This window comes from Pteronotus mesoamericanus, unplaced genomic scaffold (genome assembly GCF_021234165.1).
Source record: "Pteronotus mesoamericanus isolate MK-2021 breed Mesoamerican mustached bat unplaced genomic scaffold, CSHL_Meso_final contig_68, whole genome shotgun sequence".
In the NCBI taxonomy this organism is placed as follows: domain Eukaryota; kingdom Metazoa; phylum Chordata; class Mammalia; order Chiroptera; family Mormoopidae; genus Pteronotus; species Pteronotus mesoamericanus.
This window is the reverse complement of record NW_026555234.1, coordinates 20,505,838-20,532,322: the sequence shown is the minus strand read 5'-3', so window position 1 is coordinate 20,532,322 and position 26,485 is coordinate 20,505,838.

Here is a 26,485-nt window from a genome sequence, read left to right as displayed (position 1 = left end):
CCTTTTGATCCAGTGATTCCCCTGCTGGGACTATACCCTGAGAACACCAAAACGTCAATACAAAAGAACCTATGCACCCCAATGTTCATAGCAGCACAATTTACAATAGCCAAGTGTTGGAAGCAACCTAAATGCCCATTAGTAGATGATTGGATCAAAAAATTATGGTACATATACACAATGGAATACTACGCAGCAGAAAGAAAAAAAGAACTACTAAACTTCGCAACAGCGTGGATGGAACTGGAGAGCATTATGCTAAGCAAAATAAGCCAGGGAGAGAAAGACAAATACCATATGATCTCACCTATAAGCGGAACCTAACCAACAATACAAAGATGCAAGGAAAGTATGACCAGCAACACTGAAAGGAAAGGAAATCAACAGAGACAAGAGGGAAGGAGGGAAGAGGGGGCAGGGAAGGGGAAGGGAAGAGGAAAGCCAAGGAACATAGAGCAAGGACTCATGGACAAAACCAAAGGGGAAGAGCTGAGGGAGGGAAGGAGGGAGGGGGCAAGGGAAAGTGGTGGGGGGGAGGCAGAGACAAATGTATTAAAAAAAATAAAAATAAATAAATAAATGCTTGGGAAAAAAATCTTTTTTAAAAGGTTGTTTTATTTTCCAAGTGGACCTTTAAAAAAAAAGTAGTATTTGTGCTGTACTCTTTATATTTACACCTGCCTATGCATTTTTCAATAATATTTGGAAAATTCTTGACTATCACTGATGACATGAGTAAGGTACTTTGTGGAAACCTTAAACCAACAATATATTATCTTACAATTCAGAATGAAAAAATATATCAGGGTATTGCTGTCCAAAAAAACAAAAATATGAAAAACAAATCTTTATTCACTCAGCTAATAATTATTGACTTTATGATGGTAAAAAATACAACTAGTAAATAAAACCATTTTTACTGGAAATCTTTTCATAGTATTTCATCATATTCCCACAGTATGAAAGAGGAGGAGTTTGTGCTGCAGTTAATTTTAGTACAGGAAACACCAGACTAAACATTAGTGAACGGACTTCTCAGGTGACCCATGTTAAAGAACACTGTGTGTCCTCCAGAAAGAGATACATCATGCAGCAATCTGACTTGTTTAAATAAGGATTTCCTAAGACTGATATTCTAAAAAAGATGAGATGAAGAATATACATTTGGAAATTTCAGACAGCCCAAGCCAACTGCACTCTTTTTGTCCAAACAAGTAGAACTGTTCATTATAAAAATAAATACCAGTTTCATAATACAAGTCTGCTCCCTACCTTCTTTATTTTTTTATTATTAACAATTCAAAATTATTTAACCATTTATTGAATGTTAACTCATAAGCACTATGCTAGCCCTTAGAGGAAGATTTAAAAAATAATAGTAAGACATGGTCTCTTTTCTCTAGAAATGCCCTATTGATAGAACTACTAAGATTTATAGATAAATACATCTTTCTGTGGGCAATACTAACATAATAAAGATAAATTAAGCCTAAAATCACATAACTAATGTCCTCTTATTCCCAAAGGCACTAAATAATGCCCATAATTATAATTGCAATCATTTATAGAAAGTCAAGCTTTTAAAGAAATATCTCTTCCAGTAATGATCTTTAAACACATAATTAAACTTTGCATAATTTAGATTCTATATGAGATATATTATATTAATTAGACTGAACATGAAAAAAGAAGCTATAAAAGATGTAGCTAGGAGAGGTAGTGCAGCATGTTGTAAAAGCACAGACTTTCTTGTCACACGCACCTGGGGTTTGAATTTTAACAGTGTAGCTTTGGATAAATTATGTCTTAATCTACCAATTGGGATAGTTAATAGCTCCTGGCTCCTAATGGTTCTAGGGAGATCAGTTACAATTGCTGATAGGTAAATGTGCTTTAAAAACTGTTAATGGTTTATCATCTTGGCTTCATAAAATAAAAATAAACATATATTACATGTTGTTAATATTAAAATATATCTATATTGAGGTTATTTTATGACAGTTTGCTTTTTTCTAAAAAGTTGACGTAAGTCATTTTAAATGTCACCTGAAATATAATTATTATGCAACATCAAATATAATGTGAAAACTGATTACATCAGGGCAAGAAACTCAACTTTCTTATTTTGCAGATGCAGATAAAATTGTAAAATGTTTATGGGAGATCTATTCAAGAGATATGTACAAAATAAAGGCTACTGTTAACATAGGTGTCCTTAAGAGTCCTTTTATTGAAAAATAATTACAAAATTTGAAAGAGTTTTATATTTTTTCTTGTTGACGTAAGTCATTATACTTAAATATTAGCCTAAGTTTGAGATATATTGCCATTCTGATTTTTTTTGTAAGTTACAAAGTGCATTGGTAATGTAAATTTTCACTTAATGTGTGGAAGTAGGGCATGGCTCTCCAGTGACAATTATTGATAATCAGTTTTTGCTACACTCCAAGCATATATCCAAAAGCGCCATGGAGTGCTGAAAGCGCTCTATCAATCATGTTTACATGCTGTGTTCTTGTTTGTTAAAGGGCCAAACAGGCAGAGAATAAATTACACAAGACCATAGGGAAACAATTTCTTAATCGCTGTGCCATATCAAATTGCGTATTTCACAAGAAAAAGTGTAATTATCTCTAATGCAGAAAAGTTGATGATGTTATGTGTGCCTGCTTTCTATACTGCCTTCTTGACGTTCCTGAAGAAATAGTTCTGTCATAACTTCATTAGCATTGTCAGCATCCCATGGGAATAAACACACTTGAGACAATTTATGGAGATACAATTATGCTACTGATTTAATAACCCAGTACCCAAGAGCTCTCTTGAGTTCTCTCTCTTTTTTCTATTTTATTCTCTTGATTATGATACAACTTAGAAAAATACATGACCATATCAAGCAGATTTTTGTTGATGTTTTCAATTGTCCTAACCAATTATTTTTCCATTAGAAAACTGGGTTACAACCTAAAACTTGTTTATATACTCTTTTATACTATATCTTGAATTTTTGTTTTAAAAGACATTAAATATTAGACATTAAAAAGTCTTGTTGCAATGTCCTGATATCTAAAGGTATCAAAGTAGTCACTGTCAATGTGCACAAAGGGGAACAAGAATTAGAAACTTAAGTCTCTTTAGAACTGTGTGTGTTGCAGGAGCTTACCAATTTTATATGTAAACATCCAAGAATCTCTATGAAGTGTAATTATAATGCTCATTTTAATTCAATTTTTGAAAAGCCAAAGATAAAGAATCTTGAAAGAAGCAACAGTGAAGTAACATGTCACATCCAAGAAATCCTCAATATGGTTATTACCAGATTTCTAATCAGAAATGCTGCAAGTCAGAAGGCACTGAGGTGATATATTCAAGATATGAGACAAAGAAGAACATTACATATTAATAAATGGTTTAAGACAACAGGGACATATAACAATCATAAACATTCATGTCTCTAACAACAGACCACAAAAATATATGCACAAAAAATTGACAGAATCCGAGGAAGTAAAAGACGCTTCTAAAATAATGATTGGATAAAAAAAAAAAAAAAAAAAAAAGAGGGGGGGGGGGGGGGGGGGGGAGGGAGGTAAGTCTTTAATATCCCACTCTCCATTATGGATAGAACATCCAGACAAAAAATAAATGAAGAAGAAGAGGACTTGAAAAACACACACACACAAAAGACAAAACAAAACAAAACAAAACAAAAAAACAATACAGCTTTGGAGCAATATATTTGAAGGAGTAATAGCAATACTTTTGTGGTCATATAATTTTATTTAATTGTACAGTTTGATTGAATACTGGTATTTTTGGCAGCTTTGATTTCAGCTGAGAGGTCAGAGGTTAATCTGAACTAACTAAGCTAAAAAGAAAGATTTTATAAGTGCAGAAAAGCAAATAGTACAAAAGAAATTTGTAGGCACGTGCGCATACGGACTCATTCTTTTCATCTTTACCATCTGAAATACACTTTCCAACTCTTTTGAAAAAAATCCAAGAGATTAACTCTTACTGACTAACTTCAGGTCATGGATATATTATTTGGATCAAAAATTGCTGTACATGAAAGCAGACACCGTGATCTTCCCTGACATTAAAGTCTCAAGGTTGAAGTAAGGAAGGAGTAGCTCACCAATGAGGGGATATCAAACATATAACATATTCTTAGGCATACTCCTGTGGTTATGCCAGACATCCTTTCATATAAACTGCATGTCCGTTTTACTCTACTTTGAAAATACAAAAAAAAATCATGTATATACAGAATTAAACATAATATACACATGGCTTTTCACTGAATTTAACCAGAGTATAAGTACTGGTACTTTATAGGAATACCAGAGTGATTTTTATCATTATGGAGACATAAAGAAAAGAATATTAACCTTTAAAACCTATGAAGTGGCTGTCTAACAAAATTATTAGTAAACTTTCATAGTAAACTTCTTTAACATCTAAAATATGCAAAAGTCAATAATTAATATTCTTTTATATTATGCAGAATAAATATAAGAAAGTAACTTAAATGATATTATGTTGGCACATAGACACAATTTCACTCAAATTCAGTACTAATTAGTGAGGAAATATAGGCAAAACTATAACTGAAAATAGTTTATTATACTACATGCAAATGTTGTTTAATCAGGGACATCCAAATCACCTTACAGCCAAATATTTCATGACTTGTCTGACATTTCTTATGAACTATGCTAAAGCTATGCTCTCAGAAATAGAAAAACACAAGCAAAGCCAGGACAGCAGAGAGCCGTTTATTCATTTCCTCGGGTTAGGTACAATGGCAATAGCATTTTCAAAATTATCAGGGCCATACAGACATTGGAGCTTAGGGATAAAGTCCAATTTTATAACAATCTGTTAAGCTATAAGCCATTCTAATGACACAAATGTCCACCATAGCAATTAGCATCTTAAGTGATGATGTTAGGAATACAAAAAAAGCACTATATACCTAAAATAAAATATTTATGAAATGAGACCAATATGATGGAAAAAAAAAGGAAAACTGTGAATGAAAATATAGGGTTTTTGAAAAACATTTGCTTTTATTGCATGTATCCATGTTTGTGAATTCCGTTTAATTAGAAATGCGATAGTGATATAAAATAAAATAATAATACTGAAACCATTGTCTATATATAATATTTGTGCACATAAATATAACTTTTCACTGAATCTATAGTTCATAAATCTTGGAAGCCAGTATTGTGCTTTGCAAAATAGAAGTTGTGAATGCCCAACTACCAAGAAAAACAGAATCCTTTCTTTAATTCTTTTGCTACTAGTAGATCTTGAGTATCAGCATTTTTTGCCCAAATAGCTGATCATTGTTTTTGGTAGGGGCATTAACTAATACAGACCTTGATAAATGTTAGAGTTGATTACTAAATAAAATAAAATATTCACTTGAAACTGACAAAAGTGCTCTCTCTAAATAGACAAAGGTGCATGAGGACTCAAATTCTTAGGAGAAAATCATTTGACAAATTTGAAATCAATAAAAGAAAGTCTAGAAGGAGTGATATCCGCAAGATGGTGTTATATGAGTTTATAGCACGTATACCCAGACAGAAACAAATTTTAACAACAACCCATAGGAAAAAAAAAACACCTTTATAGGAGTTCACCAGGCTTGCTGAGAGGTTCCAGTACCCCAGTGGAGCCAAGTGTCGAAGAGTGGACACATGGCTGAGGGTGAGAACAACAGTTTACTTTTACAGCATCATGTCATGTTACCTGAAATAAACCAAGACAGAAATACAAATAAAATATTTTATGATCATATGATCTGTAGAATCTGAATTATTCAAACTCAGAGTAGAGAATAGAATAGTGGAAGCTATGGCCTGCAGGGATGGGGAAACAAGAGATGATGGTCAATGGGTACGCTGTTTCAGTTTTGTAGGTAAGTCCTGCAGACCTACTATGCAGGATAGTGCTTATAGCTAGCAATATTTTATAGTATAAAATTTGTTAAGAGAGTAAATATTATGTCAAATGTTTTTAATCACACACATGCAAGAAATAATAAAGGTGATGGTAGGAAATATTAGAAAGTGATGCATATGTTTATGGCCTTTACGGTGATGATGGTTCCATGGGGGTATATGATTCCCAAACTCATCAACTTGTATACATTAAATATGTAGAGCTTTTTTACATGCCAATCATACCTCAATAAATTTGTTTTTTAAGGAAATAAAAAGAAGTTTAGGTGTATGAATTTAGTGTTTTGTTGGCATCAGGTTATCCACATTTAGGATAACATGAGAAAGGAAAATTTAATTATTGACCTCCACTAAAAATGCAATAATTATGTCAGTGACTCAGTGTTTCCAATATCCACTCCCCAACTCCTCCATCTCTTTCTGGTTGATGACATTATTTCATGCTTCTTGATGTGGCATTCACTTTCATTAAAATGACTTTTTTTTACCATATAAATGACTTAAAATTTAATGAAGGATGTTGTTTCACTATTTTCAAGGTCATCCCTCTACATTCTAGATATGATTCAGGGAATTTCTGCACCAACTAGTATAAAACTGGAAGCACTTTAACTCGGTAAGTCATTGACGGAAAAAGTGAATCTTAAAACAATGGACTCCTATTAGTTAATATAATGAAGCATTTTATTTCATATTTGTACATATTTACCATATTTAGTATTTTCAAAATTAAAAATATATGTAATGGCTATGTCTAATTGTGACTGTGCAGCCCAACATCTTATTTCAGCTATGGTCTGTTTCCTTTTAGTCATCATATTGTATATTGGTTTCAGTTCCTTCTAAGTCCTTTAAGGTACTTTGTGTTGGAGTACACTAGCAGATGTGCTTGTTTAATTACTTCTTATCTTTTTCCTCTGCTTCATAATTTTGTTCTCATTTGCTGTGGAGGTTTTAGAAATCATCTAGATTGTTTGGTACAGGAAGGAAATCAACATTGGACTGCCTAAGTACTTGCAATCTTCCCATTTCTCTTTGGATACATTTTCATTCTTACATTCATTGGGCATTTTTGTTAACCCTTTCTACATACAACTCTACCCTGTTTCCCACAGTAGCTTGCAGTATATTAAGTCAAACTGTTTTTATACTGAAAATAGATAAGGTAATCCATGGTGTTGCATGAGAAAATACATTTGATCCTGAATTTTTAAAATAAACTGTAGTGTGGAAGTTTCATATGCAGTCATTAACAGAAAGACAATTAAAAGAAAGAGTAGAGATACATATGAAAACATACCTATATTTATATTGCGCAATTGCTTATATCTGTCAGATATTTTTTGTACTTTAAAATTATCTTGGCATTTGGTTACATCTACTTCTGTTTGATTAATTTGTAAAAATAGCATAGGAAAGACAAAGACAACAAACATAGGATACAAATTTAAGGCACGCGATTTCTTGCAAAATCGGAGATGTAAAAAATCACTAGTTTGGGCCAAAACCTAATGTGCTTTTCTCTTTGCTTTTCATCTCTTCATGACTCAGCCTCTCAGAAGAGAGCTTTTCAGAGCAGATGGAAAAAGGAATGAGAGCAATGCTTAATATGTGAACTGGAGGTTTGATGGAAGAAAAGATTTTGACATTCAGATTAAAAAAAAAGAAGTTAACAAACTAATTAAACCCCATGGACTGCATAGTTATGTTTGCACTCTTTTTTTTTTTTACATTTTTCTTCAAATTTCTTATTTTGAATTGAAAGCTGATAGCAGAATATGTGATAGAAATAATAATTGAGCCACTTATATTTTCTGGGTAGGTAAATTTTTAATATACAGGGTTAGGCACTCATAATGACCCTTTTTATTACAAAATCTTTTATTACAAAATCATAAGCATGTAATTCTGTAACACAGCAATATCATACTCAAACACACCATATGACATTTTAAGTGAAATGTTAAAATGAAAACTATACAATATTACACCCATATTATTACCCTACCAACCACACTTTGTCAGGTGTTACATCTGCCAGACCCTGTATATTACAAACATGTTTTCTTCTTTTCCTTTTGTCACAGTCTTATTTATATATTTTTTTACTTTTACTTTAAATTTAGGCCTTCTCTCTTTATTTTATCACTTAAGAGATGCCAAGTCAGGGAAAACTGAATTGATCTTGTAACTGCTCATTATTTGACATTTTTCAGTTCCTCCATAGCATTCCAGTTAAGTAAACATATGCCGTTAACTTCCTTCTTCCCTGTATTTCAGTGCTCAGACTTCTCTCATTAATCATCCTTGCACCTGGAGATTCTGTTCTTTTATAAAACTCACACCACTCTAAAGCTTTAGAGATTTGACAAGCACTATTTATTTTTCTTTAACTCGACTCTTCCCTTTCTTATCTGGAAGGAGCTAGTCACGTTTTTTTCACTTGGCAGGAAAAAATTCCCTCCATCGCACATTTCCGCGGTCGCCCTTCAGCCAGGCTTATGTTTAGCACGGTGACAGCCAATTCTGCCTGCTCAGCACAGGAAGAAGCAGGCTGGCTTTTCTTGGCTTCACTCTCTTTCCAGATCCACTTTCTCATCATTCCTGGCCGCTGCTCTAATCTCCTCCTGAGAAATCCAGGAGGTCTCATGTAATCTGGCAAATTGTACATTATTTCAGGTAGGTTTTGTATTAAGATTAGAATAGTTTGATGATACATGCATTATAATGAATTTCAATAGAATATTAATGATAAAAGGACTGAAACATTGCCATGGTGCCAATGAGCTCTGGTTAAATGTGCATGAACAGGATTACTTCGCAATGTTATCAGAAGTTAGTAAGGAAAAAAAAAAAACCAAAAACAAACAAACAAAAAAACACAGAAAACAAAGCATGATCTCAGAACCTTATCATTTTCATATTTCAATAGAAACTAAATGCAATAACTATATTTTCAATTTTTTTAAAAATTGTCAGCAGTCATCTTTGAGGAAGAAGAAAATATACACTTTTACCAAAGGGCATAATACACTGGCCTCATAAAAGCACAATACATGTGTCCTTTTTTTAAAGATTTTATTTATTTATTTTTAGAGAGAGGGAAAGGCAGGAATAAAGAAAGAGAAAGAAATATCAATGTTTGGTTGCTTCTCACACGCCCCCACTGGGGACCTGGCCCAGATCCCAGGTATGTGCCCTGACTGGGAATTGAACTGGCGACCCTTTGCTTCGCAACCCAGTGCTCAATCCACTGAGCCACACCAGCCAGGGCTATCTGTGTCTTTATAAATGATTATAAATCCAGAAAAACTGAGTATTTGTGTTATGCCACTTTATAATAAATAAATATTCTGAACTCAGAAAGTTCATCTTGAGAGTGAACTGGAGCTGGAGCTGAGTTAATTAACTGAAGGAAAAGACAAAAATATATGAATAGACAACAGCATGTTTTTCCTTGAGGAGAGGAACAATAGAATATTCACAGGAAGGCAATTACTATGAAACTTAGTGATGTATGCTGAAAAAGGGAAAGCTAATGAGTTAAACAGAAAAGAGAAAGGTGGCAAATAATAAAAATAGGTTGCTAAAATGTTAAAATTATAAACAGATACATATGAATATACAATGTCTTTAGACCATAGCCCCTTCAGTGCCCTTAGTTATATATCAGTTCTAATTGATTATACCCTACATGAGAAAAGAATCAGAGAAGTGCTCATTTTAAACATTCTGACATCACCTCTTTGAATGTTTAGCGTGGATTTAGGAGCTCAGATACATTTGTTAGACAAAAGAACACTCATTAACTAAAGTCTTTGTGGACATTCAGATTCCACATGCATAAAGCATCTGGGAATATTTCCTGAACTAAGCTTCAGTGGTTGCTTAGAAGTTCTCTGACCTTAAGAATCCAGCTTCCACACTCCTTCCCTGATTGATGGACCACTATACTTAGGCACCTGAGTCCCAAGGCCTAGTGATCATTCAAGAAGGAGTGCACACAATAAACACCTGACAAATTTATTAATTAAACCATCTGGCAATGGCGCCTTCCAGACAAAAATATCCTCCGAAGAAGTGAGTTTACATCTTTTCCTAATCTTATTATAAGAACATATATTCCTCCACTGTAAAGCTATTGCTTTATTAGATTTGCTTAATTTTTTTCATATATATATTTTTTATTTTCGGTCAGTTACAGTTGTTCCACCTTTTTCCCCATTGTTCTCCCCTGCTCCATCCCCCCAACGCCCACAGTCAATCACAACCCATTGTCCAAGCCCATAAACCCTCTATTCATGTTCCTTGACACATTCCAATTGACTTAATTTTTAAAGGTATCACTTTTATATTGTGCCCTAAGTCACTAGTGAAGGTGATTAACAGGACCTTAATCTTTATTATGCTTTAGACAGGGTTCTGATGTCTCTTCTCTTAGAGAATTCACCTTAAAATTTTGTAATTCTAAATATTTCTTTGCCCCTTTGAGATCAGTCTCTTTCTTGTAAACATTTTCCCAGTTTACTACCCAGGAATGTTTACCTAGTGGACCTGGAGACCACCTCTGTGAAATGTAAGCATAGAAGGACATAGCATCCCTGCCTCACTGTGTCTGTGGAAGTTAGGAACCTAAATTCAGTGGGTACCATTTAGCAAAAAGAGTTAATTTAAGAGAAAAATATTAGCAAACCCAGGGACAACTCAATCTTTCTACACTTTCCCTTGATCAACCTCCATCCTAATGTCTCCCAGTACTTTTCCACTAGCTTACCCTAGTACTTAAAATCCATTGCCTGCTTTTTCATTAGAGTTGAGCCCAGACTGAGTTATGGTTTCTCTCACCTGTAACCTTGAATAGAGTCTTCCTTGTCTGTTTAACTTTAATAGGTACAAATTTTGTTTTGGCAAAAGTCATCAGAAAAAGTAGTTTCATGGCTACTTTTGCCCTATAATAATATTATCAAAAAATCTATTATATGTTTTATTATTTGGGGATCCCAGACGTCTTTCATAAGATGGTAACAGTATTTTTTAATTTATTGCTTTTTCAATGTCAAAACTGAATATTGTTGAATTAATTAGGACATATTGAAAGATGACTCGGTCTTTGTCTACAATGGTGGGGATATAAATTGTTTCTATTTTGTGGAAAGACATTTAGTAATATGTATCAAGAATTTTAATACATGCATGCTTTTTAACCAAGTAATTCCAGTCTTAAGAATTTGCATTAAAAGAATAATCAGATATTTGCACAATTATTTACAAAAACATTCCTAAATGTTAAAGAATGAAATAATGATTAATAAAATTGTGCCATATCCAGAAGAAAAAAAATATTATAAAGGTAACATTGTTATCAAATCAAAGTGGTGAATTATATTTAATATTGTAAATTCATTATCCTTTCTTCTGTATTTTTAATGCCAATTTAGAGTTGAAAGAGATTTGTTATGGCCATATTCTAATCAATTCAAAAGGAATCATCTAAGCAGAGAATGTTTTAGAAGGCTCAGGAAGAGCAAAACCTGTATATGAAATGTCAGTAAACTAGAGATACAATAATAAACAACTTTGTTAATGAAGTAGCCTTTTTAATAAGGAATTTTATTTGGGTTCTATCACTCCAGATGGGCTCTAAGAAGTCTGTGCCCCTTCAACATAACAGGCAAATTTGACTCTGTACTCTTCAGGTCAAGGAGTTTTTAGATTTAATCAGGGTCTCAAAAAATTTGACAATCTCTAAAATCTTATGAACAAACACATTTGAACAGAACAGTATCTCACACTGGACCAGGGTAATTTTTCAGCTACTCCAATAAGGATAAAGGTATTTTTAGCCATTCTTCTGTGTACACACAGCTTCTGGTAAATGCTGACCCATAGTCTACATATCATGAGTTACAAATGCAAATGCAAATAATTTTATTAAACAGGTGTTCTCAATTCCATCAATCAATGATGCTTCCCTCATTTAATTTTGCACAATACTCACAATGTTGCTAAGAGTGAGAGAGACTAATAGAATCAAAAGTTCTCTATCACACATGCAGGTGCAAACTAGATTTCAAATTATGTAGTTATTTGCTTTGTTCTAGGGGAGCTTATGTCTTCAGTAACAGCACTTTACTGCATATGGTAATTGAGCTTTCTAGAAGATAACTGTGTCTCCTATTATGTTTCCTTGAATGAAATTTCTGCAGAATATATTGAGTTCTGTTTCTTTAAAACATTTAAAATGTTTTTGCATATACTGCCCAAATGCAACATGCTGAAATCATTAAATCAGTTATTTAATTGTGGGTCATAAAGCTAAAATATTACATTGCAAGAAATATAAGTGGTCATCTTTTCAGCATTTCAAAGGTATTAAATGCAATATCCATCCAGAAAATTATTCATTTACTTTTATTTTTATTTTGATAATATTTTGAGGGGACTCTTTTCCCTGCATTGATTAGGAAAGGGAATGTTTCATTTCCTTATACTAACCTAGTTCCCAAATGAGATTTATTTATTTTAAACACATTGTATCAGAGACTGAGCATGTGTCTGAAAGCATAAGGTAAATCTGGTTCCATGCAGATTTAGTTGAAACAGAGTGTTTAAAGGTAAGGTCAGTAGAAAAACACAACCTGTTTGATGAACTCCAGAAAGTTTAACAACTCTAGAATGCACATTCATACCTGATTCTTTGGAGAACAGGTGGAATACAAGTAAATATAATTATAAAGTCCTAAAACATGAGAGAAAAAGATTTGTTATAAGATAGCTTTTAATATTACTAGACAAAGAACATGAATGAATGACCCAGAGACATGGACAGCAGTGTGGGAATTAGCTGTGGGAGCAGGGGGTGGGGTGGGTGGAGAAGGGCAAAGAGGGAAAAATTGGGACAATTGTAATAGAATAATAGTAAAAAATGATTTAATAAAATTTTAGTATCATTATATTAAAAGTGTGTATCCTCATATTTTTAAAAGCATTAGTCACATGTTTTATGTTGCCTTTCTTTCCTCTTTTTGTTTTTCCCTCTCTGATTTTTGGCCATTAGAGTTTCTTGAATTGTTTATGTTACATAGATATATGTGTAAATGCTTCAAGGTTGACTCCAAGTCTAAATTAGACAAGAGTGTGCTTGTATTTCAATTCCTATAATTATAAGCGGCCCCTCTCCAGACTATTTTGTTTTTTTATGAAATGCAACAGAAAGCATCAAATTAGAGGAAAAGAGTGACTCAAGCTGCCCCAAGCAATTAGGAGAATTAAATAAAATTACTAGTGAATGCTTTATGTACAGCAGGGCCTCTGTGGATGAAGGAATATAACTTCTAGTCACACCTGTGCTGATCTGCACTGCGGAACTGAAATTATCATGAGTAAATATAATTACTTAGCAAATTTAATAAAGGTTGTTTGAGATTCTGAAAACGGCACTGGGATCTACAAATTACATCATGATAAATACGACAGCACATACATTCAATGGTACCTTAAAACACTAAAATATCTAGAATGTCTGGAATGTAGCAGGAGGGTTATGGAGAAGTAAAGATGATAAATGACTGCAAATGTTGGGTACTAAGACACTCATACTTACCCATGCAGTCATGTTCTTTCTTTGATTATATAATTATGTCAAAATTATTTTTCTCTAAATTTCCAATAGTTACATATCCAGGCTCTTCTCCTGAATTACATATAATATTTTAAGTTATTAGTAAGAAATTGGTAAATATTTGTTAATTGAAATGAAGTGCCCTAAATAAGTTTTTAATTAACAAATAAAGCAATTATTGCTCTTGAGCTGCAATGATTGGCAATAATTGCTTTATTGAATTTAATAGTTATGAAATTAACAGAGATAAGTAATAAAAGAAAGAAATTAATCTACACTTATCGTTATAAAGTTAATTTGTGTGCTTTAAGAATCATAAAAATGATTAGTCTTTTATTAAATGAATATTATTATAAATATCTATATATCCCATTTTATCTTTGGAGAACTATGGTGACCTACTTAGTCATAATTGATAATTAAAATGCAATACAATTTATTTTTATTAAAAGGAAATAAAGTACTTATGTACATTGTAAAATTGCCATATGGTACAAACCTATTCAGAGTATAAGGCTTCTGCTATAGTACAAATAATGATTAGTCTTCTAATTTAAACCAGCGGAGTTAGGAAAAAATTTCCATAGTTTAAGTGTGTTTAAGCGTGGACAACAGTGGTGATTCTGGGGGAAAGGAGGTAAAGGGAACCAAATGGTAATGAAAAAAGAACTAATAAAGATTAAGTTAAAAAAAATAAATAAATTAACTAACTAAAAAATGGTTTAAAACACAATATTAGTTTCCTAGGGCCGTCATAGCAAAGCATAGACTGAGTGGCCTAAAATAACAGAAACTTGTTCTTCTACAGTTCTGGAGGCTGGAAGCCTAAAATCAAGTTTTATGCCAAATCAAAAGTTCTAGGGAAGGTTCCTTCCTGACCACTTCCAGCTTTTTGCAGTTTGCTATCAATCTTTGGCATTCCTTGGTTTGTAGAGCCATCTCGCCAAACTCCGCCGTTTTTGCTACATGGCCTTCTTTCCTGTATATCTGTGTCTGTGTGTATTCATATCATCTTCCTTCTGCGTGTGTGCCCATGTCTAAGCTTCCCTTTTCTGTCATACCAATTATATTGGGTTTTTTTTAAGATTTTATTTATTTATTTTTAGAGGGGGGAAGAGAGGGAGGGAAACATCAATGTGTGGTTGCCTCTCTCGTGCCCTCTCTGGGGCCCTGGCCCACAACCCAGGCATGTGCCCTGACTGGGAATCAAACCAACAGACCTTTGGTACAGAGGCCAGCGCTCAATCCACTAAGCCACACCAGTGAGGTCCGATTATATTGGGTTTGGTGGCATCCTAATCCAGTATAACTAATCTTAATTCTATTATACTTGCAAAAACCCAATTTACAAATAGGGTCACTGTCCTAGTCCGTTTGGGCTGCTATAACAAAAATACAATTGACAGGGTGATGTAAACAGCAGGTATTTACTTTTCACAGTTCTGGAGGCTGGTTAAGTTCAAGACTAAGACACCAACCAATTCAGTGTTTTGGCGAGAGTCTACTTCCTGGTTTACAGATGGTCATTTTTTCACTGTGTCTTACCCCTTCACATGGCAGAAGGGGTAAGAGTCTTCTAGAGACTTCTTATATAATGGCACAGATTCCATCATGAGTGCTTTTACACATGACATAATCACTTTCCAGAGACCCATCTTTTGATACCACCACTTGGGAGGTTTGGCTATTAACATATTAATTTTGAGGAGAAGCCGACATTCATGCATAACATTCATATTTATCAGTTCTGTGTGACCATGAATGTTTTAGGGGACACTATTCAACCCAGTACAAACATGCAATATCAGTGTTTGTGTAAGTCCTAAGACTGACGTCCCCAGTTCTGTGAGTGCCCCACAATAAACAAAATTGCTGCTGAACACTCACCAACATACAGGATATAGATAATATTTCTTACTCTCTAGTATAGGGACCAGCAAACTTTTTCTGTATAAGGCTAAAGAGTAAACATTTTAGGTTGTACAGGTCAGATGGTCTCGGTCACACTACCCATGTCTGCCGTTTAGCACAAAAGCAGCAATAAACAATAGATAAATTAATGGGCAGAGTTGAATTTCGTCCCAAATTATGATTTTACTCACAACTGATCTAGTGGAAAGAAATTATTTTATTTAATTAGGTAAGTTAAAAAATATAAATTCTGAAAAGAATCTGTTCACCAAAAGCATTGTCGTTAAATTTTCAAAACTCTATTTTTATTTTCAGTGCTATTTCAAAACCTAGAAATTATGAGTGCAAGGCCTGTGTGACTGCAGACGGTAGTGTTTCCTGGAGGTAACTATGTCTAAAAGTATTTTTAATATTTCATTCTTTCAATAGATTCTGTAGGATTTTAAAAAAACTCACTGATAAAAACTTGCAAATGGTTTAAATGAATAATATATTACTTAAAGTGCCGAATATAGTGTTCTGGACATTGAGTGATGTCCCATCTTGAGACTTAGATGAATTCACTAATAATCTTAATGACATTAACATCAAGTTGTGAGTGTTGCCCAATAAAGATTATTTTAAATAAATGTTATTACATAATTAATAATATTCTTTTAATTTTAGTAATTTTGTTTTAAGTCAAATATCAGTAAATAAGTTGTTACTAAGTTATATGATTTTTGTAGAAACATTCAAAGTTTTAGCTACGTATGCTGAAAAATCAACATTCAGTGAACATTTTGAATTTCTGAAGGAAAATAAATATCAATATTATAACACTGCTGCAAATCTCATGCATTTAAGTTTGATTAGCAAAAGAGGTTACATTGCCAATAACAAAATTTTGCTAAATATTTTTATTTTTACCATGAGAACTTTAGGAATGAAAATTTAACCTTATCTACTTGTCATTTTAAACATAGGGTGGGCAAAAGTAAATTTACAGTTATGAGTATGCAAAGCACAGATTTTATTCTTGCGTAATTACTTATGAATGATTGTATTATTTTCTATATGAAAAACTGTAAACCTATTTTTGCCCCACCCTGTATATAACTTTTGCTTCAAAGGAAGATGTTCTGAAACTTATAAATTGCACACAGAAATAGATTATATCAGCAGGGTCCTAGATTGTTATAGTACATGCCTTATGGTCTGAGCAAGTTTTACCTGTGTGTTATATTAGACTTCTTCCACTGAATGGCATGTATCATCCTCGCACATCGAAAAGTCGCCAAATCTTCTTGCACCCATTCAACAGTTTTGTAAGGTTGTTTTGGTTCTGACCAGCCTCTCCATTCTTAACGTGGCACCTTAACGTGAACTCCTAGGTATTTCCTCCTGGAACACTGGGCATGCTGCCCTTTCCTTTATGTCCGTCTGTACCTTTTCTAAACTATTCTCTGCACTCTCCTGAGAGTACTTTTTAAAATGCAAATCTGATCATAAAACTCCCTACTTAAAGTCCTCTAAATATAAAGTCTTCTAAAGTCTTTAAAGCTCAGAATAAATGTCAAACTTTTATTTAAACAGCTTTATTGAGGGATAATTGATATATGAGAAACCACATATATTGAAAGTATTTGATGAATTTTGACATATGTTTTCACATATAAAACCATCACTACAATCAATGTAATAAACACATCTATGGCCTACAGAGTTTCTTCCTGCTTTTTTGTGGGGGGGGGGGTTGTTTGTTTTTCTGTCGTTTCTTTTACTGAAAGAACACTTAAGATGATATCTCATCTTAACAAAATTTTAAGTGCATAATACTATCATCTATAGGCACTACGTTGTACAATAGATCTGTAGAAATTATTTATCTTGCATAACTGAAACTTTATATCTCTCGAACAAAATTTCATCAATGCAATATGCCACATTAACAGAATGATAGATAAAAAAATCACATAATCATTTCAATAAATGCAGAAAAAGCATTTGACAAAACCACTTTCATGTTAAAAAAAATTCAACAAACTAGGTATAGAAGGAATTTACATCAACATTATAAAGGAAATATATACCCAGAACTAGCAGCATAATTAATTTTGAAAACCTGGAAGTTTTTCTTGTAAGTTAAGAAACAAGCAAAAGTGCCCGCTCTTGCCACTTCTACTTAACATAGCACTGGTGGTCCTAGCCAAAGAAATTAGGTAAGAATAAGAAATATAAAGCATTCAAAATGAAAAGGAAAAAGTAAAATTATGTCTATTTGCAAATGTGATCTACTATGTAGAAAATCCTAAAAACTCAAATGTCTAAAATCAACACAAAATATCCTTCAAGAACTTGCATTTATGTATATATATAAAATATATAAATATATATGAACATTATAATATATATGAAGCCTCCTATGTTATATATGAATCCCTGTGTGTGTGTGTGTGTGTGTGTGAGTATTGCCTCAGCTCTTATTAAGGTTATTTTTTTACACAAAACATTCTTTTTATTTACCCAAAATACCATTATACCTTGACTTTTTAATTTAATTAAAATTAAAATTAATAATTAGCTTCTAATTATCCCTTAGGAACACTGGAACACTCCTCTCAACTATTAAACCTATGAGTCCATTCTTGACTCTTAATCTGATTTAGACGATTATCCTCTTGGAATTTAAAGCAACCCATATGTAAGTGGTACATCAATTGATGAATAGTAAAATTTTGTCATTCAATAGACTATAAAGCTCACTGAAGGCAAGCAACATGGTTATGTATTGAACCCACACAGTGTCATACACATCTTAAACTCTATAATATTTTGATGATTTAATGAATAAATTAGTGAGTAAAAAAACAAAGATAAAAGTCATTTTTTTAATAAAAAGGGTTTATTTCAGTTAGATCATAGTATCTAAGGAAGGTAGAGGTTGAGAAATGTTGCAAAGGCAGGTTGAAGTCACTTGATAAAGGATCTGGCACACCAAGGATAGAGAACTTTAATTGTCTGCGTCGGTGATGGAGCACAGTCAATGAATTGTTGAATGCAATTATGGATTGTGAAATTCAATCAGGCAATGGTGAATGAAATGAATGGAGAAGAGAAAAATTGTTGATGAGAGTAGTCAGAAGAGAGCAGCATTAGTCTATTCTAGCCACTAGAAAAGTGACAGTTGGAAAGGTCATCAGTTGAACTGTTTTGTTTGCTTTGCTTTGCTTTCCCTCACATGGATTAACTCTTTTGCTCACTAGGCCTCTATATACCCTTGTGACCTTTGGAAAGTTTGCTAATAGCCTATGCTTCAGAAGAATTAAGAACTTTCCCCTATGTAGTAAAATTGGACTTCAACCTCTTTTCAAAAGATTTTATTCTACTTCCTTTTCCTAGTCCTATTCACTCATATATTCATCTGACAAACGTATTTTCAGATTTCTTAACCTAAATCTTCTCATTAACTTTGGAGGACTTTAAAGTTCAACTAGAATTTCAAAACTGCAGGCTTTTGAAGATTTTATACCCCCAGAGTTTGCTATGCCAGTCACTAATTATAATTATCACCAATATTTATTTAAAACTTACTAGGAGCCAATCATTAAGCTAAGTAGCTCAAATGTGCTGTCTCTTTTAATTATGCACACAGCATTGAATTATAAATTCTATTTTCAAAAATGAGAAAGTTGATACTTCTCTTGGTGAGGCAACTTGGCAACACTGTATGAATAACTAACACTTTAAAAGAAGTCAAACAATAAACTCTGTCATCTTAATTACAAAGAAAGGATCAACTGATGATTCTTCATATTCCACAGCCACATAAATCTTTTGATGATGTGTTAATAAAATCATGTAGAAGCGAAGCAGCATAAGGAAGGCTAGGATTTTACATTGGTCATGGCAGAGATAATAACAGTATGACATTTTAAAATCAAAACTTTAAAATCGATCTAATGAATTTTATGTGAAATTCATTAAATTTAGTATGGAAAGCAATAACCACATTAGCATAATGGGAATATGGTTCTGCCTAAGTGCTCACAAGAAATTATTTTTTCACCATTAATGCAAACATATAGTTTTTCATTTTATTTTATCTAATGATTTTAAACAATGTTTCTGGGCAGTAAGTAGAGGGCTTTTCTCTACAAAAGAACATTTTTCATTGCAACATTTATTTTTGTGGGGTTTTTTTCTAGTTCAGCAAGACAGTTCAGGAGAACTCCTATTTTGTGATCTCGCAGACAAAACAGACACTTAACTTCAAATTTTCATTTTTTGTGGAATTATCTTGGCACTTTAATATTTAAGTAATGTAAAATAATATACTAGTTAATATATCTGGATAAAACAAATGACAGTTTTGTTAAGCAACACAATAAAACTCATTTTCTTTATATTTTAAATTTTAAAAAAAGCAAGAGCTATTTTTTAATTGAAAAATTTTACTCTCTGAGATCACATAACCTCAAAATATCATCATATTTAACTCCAGGGTGAACCACATATTTTTTTTAGGATTAAAAGTTCGGACTGCAGATCTTTTAGTGAAATAATTGACTATAGCACAGTGAGGATGCTGAATAAGAGGGCATGGAAGAAAGACAATTCACTTGGTTCAAACACGTGGATACAAAACCACAAAAATTTACTTGGAAGTATTAGCTCCCCAAATTCATTTTAATCCTTTATTTTGAGTATAATGACATGATTTTATTCTTAAGTTTAATTATAAGTATTTTCTGAAGCATGTGTATGACCCCTCATATAAAATCTAGATAATTTAGAAATGTATTTATGGATTTAAATTTCAGACTTCTTTTTTGAAAGTATAGAAAATAGACTCGACCCATAGCACTCCCCACTCTCCTTTTTTAGTCTAAATCCACATTCTGTGATCAAACATATGGCACTATTAAAAAATATTAGCTAACATCAAGCAAGATATCTGCTTCTTAGAGAAGCATTTAGCTTTATCATAGTCATTTTTGATAATCCATTTGGCTATATATAAACTTGATAAATTCTTTCTATAGTTATTGTCTTATGTTTTCATACTCTATATTTCTGAAATTAAACATCGTATTTATATTTTACATGTCTTATCTAAATAAATGTTTGAAAATAAATATACAGACTATAGTTCCTATTATTTTAAAATTAATAGTTATGTTGACTATAATAATAGCTGTTCATTCTCAAAAATTATTTTATTCACTAAGTAAATAATTCAACTTTTAAATCAATTTCTATATCTCATGCAATGTGATCGTTTGTGAGGGAATATAAAAATGATGCAAAGTTTTGTCATTAAAGACATGAGGAATGCACTCATAACAAAATAACTAGTGATAGCTCATGACTCAATGGAATAACTGAATTTTTTCAATGAGGGTAAGAGTGGAGAAATAGTCATAATGGTTATGAATGATATTTCAGTTAGGTCTCAAAGGGTACTAGAACATTATTAAGAATATATGGGGAGATCAAAGAGAAGTTGAAGTAAAGGGAATAGTATGAAAAAAATGACGTAGAAAAAAACTACTTTGAAACAGTAATTTCTCAGTAACCAGTTCAGAAAACAACTCCAGATTCTTTCTTTTCCCTAATTAATACACTCAATCATTAATCTCATTAAGCCTTGCTTCAAAATAACTCTAATTCCATTACTTCTTCATTTTTACTATTACTGTTCTAATACAAGCGTTTATCATCTTTGATGATTGGTTCTCAGCTGAGGATGTTTTTGCCCCCAAATGGCTTTTTGGCAATTCCTAGAGGCATTTTCGGCCCAGCAAGGAACAAGTTACTACTTGAATCAGTGGCTGAGAGTCCAAGGGATGATGGTAAATATTTTCCAATGCATTGGAAAGACTGTCACAGCAAGGGTTATATTGTCCAAAATGTCAAAAGTGCCAAGGCTAAGAAACCATAATCTAGGTTATGTCAATGATTCCCTAACCTTACCCCCGCTTCAAGGGTTCCCCATATTTACATTAGAAATCACCTAGTCATGGCATAGCACTTGCTGAATTTGAATTTTTTACAAAGCGGCCAAGGAGAGATATTTATTAGCTTGTGAAAAATCTAATGGTTGGGGTCGAGAGAGCCAAGGAAGGAACACCAAGTTATTTCAAAACGTAAACATTTGAAAAGAAGCTGGAAGACATCAGTAGACACACAGTCCCAGCTCACAAGCAAACCTCCCTTAATTTTGGCTCTTGCAGTCCCACTTGTGATGTACTGAGATGATAAGCGGTTGAAATGACATTTTTTTCCATCAGTATCTTCCAAGAATTCTTCAAAATGCTGTTCAGTTCAAAACAGAGATGTGTCTTTTCTCACATGAAGAAAAATGGCCTTGGCAGAAGTTGACCTTAAATATAGTGACCAACATTTTTAAATTATTTAACTCACTATATATATATATATATATATATATATATATATATATATTTGTAATTAATTGTATTTTTAAAAATTTTGAAGTAGCTGTGTTGGGTGAAAAACCTAATTCAATATTGGGCCCAACTTTTCCCAGGTGGGAGGGAAAAGGCTTTATTTGTGCTAGATTCTTCTTGCATTAGAACATCGTTTAAATATTTTGACTTCATTGATTTGTTAAAACTATCAAATGGTTTACTTAGTAAAACAAATATTCAATTCAGAAAATAAATTAAACCAATTACTGCATGTAGATTCACCTATATAATTGAATGGCATTAGATCACCCATTTACTTGCTCAAACAAAGGTGAAGACTTTTTTTCCACTCCCATAATCACATTCTATTTTATATTCTTGAGGATGTGCACCATAAATATAGTCATTAAGACAGAGGAAAAGAAGCAAGAGGGATGATAGCAGATTTTAAAATTGTAAGAAACAAAAACTTAAAATTGAGAAAACGTTACTTTTCTATTTGTTTCTCCTGCGAAATTTCAATGCATTTTGTAGACTATACCATACAAGTTTGTGGCTGAAAATATGAAATTAGAATACATTAAGTATTATTTTTATATATTATATATATAGATATATACACACACACATCTACTGACCACTATTTCAAAAGATATTAAACTTGTGACTGCATTTATAACTATGAACAAGACGAGGAGGTGTGTGTGTACGTGCGTGTGCGTGTGTGTGTGTGTGTGTGTGTATAAATTGATTTTGCTATCATAGTTGTCCCATTTTTTCCCCTCTTTATTCCCCTCAGCCCTACACCTCCCTTCCCACCAACATTCCTTCCCCGCTTAGTGCATGTTTATGGGTCATACATAGAAGTTCTTTGGCTTCTCCATTTCCTACACTATTCTTAACCTCCCCCTGTCTATTTTGTATCTACTATTTATGCTTCTTATTTCCTCTACCTTTCCCCCCATTCCCCCCCCCTTTCCCCTCTGATCTCCATTTCTGTGATTCTGTTTCTGTTCTAGTTGTTTGTTTAGTTGGTTTTTGTTTTGGGGTTTTAAGTTCAGTTGTTGATAGTTATTGAGTTTGTTGTCCTTCTACTGTTCATAGTTTTTGATCTCCTTTTTCTTAAACAAGTCCCTTTAACATTTCATATAATAAGGGCTTAGTGATGATGAACTCCTTTAACTTTACCTTATCTGGGAAGCACTTTATCTGTCCTTCCATTCTAAATGATAGCTTTGCTGGATAGAGTCATCTTGGACAAAGATCCTTGCCTTTCATGATTTTGAATACTTCTTTCCAGTCTCTTCTTGAGAAATCAGCTGATAGTCTTATGGGCACTCCTTTGTAGTAACTGTCTCCTTTTCTCTTGCTGCTCTTAAGATTCTATCCTTATCTTTAATCTTGGGTAATATAATTATGATGTGCCTTGGTGTGTACTTCTTTGGGACCAACTTCTTTGGGACTCAAGGCATTTTTTTTGAGGGTCTAGTCCAGAGGAAAGAGACAGAAATCAAAGAACTGATTGCAACAATTAATTATTTTATTGAAATACCAATTAATGATGTTTGAGAAACTTAAAAGTTGCTATTAGAGCATATACCACAGGACATGACTTAGGTCCAAAGATTTGAAAAAAGCTTTCTCAGTGAGATTGTGAATGGATTGAACTTGTAAGGATTTGTAATAATTGAGTAGGTGAGAAAAAGAGGGAAAAGTCCACTACAGGAAGAGAAAAAGGCATGGCAGAATGTTCTTAGGAAAAAGGTGGAATCAATCACTTGAGCAGTGAAAAATGTCTGGAAGAATGTAGGGTGGATAATGGGCTGGGGCCAGTTTTGGAGATAATGTAAAAAATAAAACAAGCAAGGGTCAAATCATGCATATTCTAATTCATGATAAGACGATCATCTGTACCCTATGTCAATGTGAAGCTGTTAAAATTTTAAGAGTGTGTCAGTGAGGGATAAATGTGTTTTACTGTACACTTGACACTTGGACTGCAGTATTGAAAACAAATTGAATAAGAATACATTTAGAAACAAAAAAAAATGACTCTCTGGGGAGAGACTAGGTTAAATGGTCTATGCTGTTATGAGTGAATGTGCAGGAAAAATATGATTTAAATTATTAAAATAGACAGAACTTGATAATGGATAGGACACTATGATAAAGGAAAGGTGAGAAGATTATGACTTCAGGTTTATAGTCAGGAAAACTATGTTTTTAACATTATTATTCAAAAAAATAAGGACAACCTTTTACTTTAAAAAATAATGTAAACAAAAGAGCTGTTTTGGTATAAATTTTGGACAGTTTTAACTTGAAATGCCCATTAGATACCCAAATGGGGATGAAAAAGTATGTAGGACAACACATGACATTATAAACATTTAATATATATTAGCTTAAAAATAAATACATGAATGAATGAATGAAGAAAAAATTTAGCATGATATTTATTTACTCTCAAGAGAAGCAGAAATTATTTACCAGATGAAAATGGAAAATGCACAGAAAATTGAGTTACTTGCCAAAGGTCATCTGGAAGCATCAAGGAAAGGATTAAAATAAAATGGAAAAGAAGCATGAGCTTATATATTAAATTATGCTGAAACCAGTAGCTATTTATTCTTAAAATTGAAACACTTTTCTCAGAACTTATAATATATTGAAATACATTGGAGACACTATTCATACACATATCTAAGTCAAATATGTAATCTACCTAGTGGTTTTTGACATACATTTTCCTGTCAATATTTCTTCAGTACATGCTATGAAAATACATGAGACAATGATATTTATAAGGACAGACTTAGTAATTTTTGGATAAATAAATAAGACATGAAAATCTAATTTAAAACATATCACAAGACTAACATTTGTTATATACATAAACTACATTTTAATAGATTATGTAAGATGAGAATGTTTCCTTTTTACATTTCAATTGCATTGGTAAATGATGTTGTCCATTTTCCACTATTATTCTTGTTAGTGAGTCTTACTGTTGTTCACTTTTTATTATTGGATTTGTTATAAAAGATTATGTTTGGTTATAAACTTTTAACAGTAACAATATTATATTGGGATATATATAGTTTTTTAATTCAAATGAAATCTTTTTTCATGTTTACATCAACCATGTTCCTCCCTAATTGAATTTATTGGAAATAGGGAACATACTGGTAGTGCATTTTAGTGATTTAAAATCCTTTTAACAGAGAAAAAATGCATTTAACTTTGAAAAATATAATTCTCATGAATAAAAGCATTCTTATGGTCTTTTATGGTCTTATTCAAAGACCATAAAGTAGCCATTCAGTGGTACATTTTCAACTTGCAACTAATTTTGAGTGGAAAATGAAGGGAAAATCTCAATGCTTGTCTTCTGTGATGGAGTGAACATCAGAAGAGCAACCTTCGACGTCTTAAGGCAATTTAGGTGTGTTGAGGATATGTAATTAGAAGTAAAATCTCCTTCCAACCTTAAAAGCCTCTCCATGAAGTGAGAAAAGAAAGAAAGCCATTTTATTATTGAATAAGTACTAAACCAGAATGTAGTACACATCACAGGAAATCCACTTTATAGACTGTAGAAGAAAAAGAAATTGTTCCTTTTTATATAGCCAATCAGATACTATCCATTTTATAAATGTTTTCCAGATAAATAATAACTAGTTCTCAAGAAAGTGGACTTGACACCACCATTTGTCACACCAAGTACTTTCTACACCTGTTTGTGGTAGCTAATTGACATTATCCAAAAGAAAGGTAAATTTCTCAAATCTGACGTCAAGAGCTAATCTCACAATTTTAAGAGAAACACCTGATAAAGTTAAGGTTCCTATGTTCCCATAGAAACTAGGAAATAAGGATGCTATCTTCCTTGATAATTTCTCATAGAGATGGTTCGTTCCAGGACTGAGAAAGACATTCCTGGGTCTTATAGATGGCAAGATGCTCAATTAGCTTTAAAGCAATATATACGCATTTCAAAAGGACACAGAAAAAACTTAAAATTACAAGTTATCTCAAACAAATGCTCTAAAAAATGGAAATAGTGGTTGGGGGGAGTCTCTTCTATTATTTTCAAAAGGGAAACATAAGTTTCTTATTTTTAATTCTTATTTGCTTTTATGCTCTCTGTGTTACTGTAAAAGTAGTAACATTACAATTTTATAATTATCTACATCGTTGTTTCTTTCTCTGGGCAAATTGTACCTGTCTAAATATCCAGCAAGTACATAGTAAAATAAAAAACAAAGCAATAATCAGAATTATGATAGAATAACAGATTTTTAAAGTAAGTCTGTACATTCTTTGCTTTGAATAATCATGCCAATGGTGATTAAGATTCTTCATTAGCATTGAGAAACAATTTTTCTTATTCATACATAAATTTTACAAATTTTTATGATATCTCTGCTGCTTGTATTTTCAATGATTAGCTATCTAAATATTGTTTGGGGAATTTTTATTACTTTTTTCCCTTTAAGCCTAAAAAATAGCCTAATTCTAAATCTTGAAAATCTAAATTTTTAATTAAGATGAGTTTTGTTTTGTAA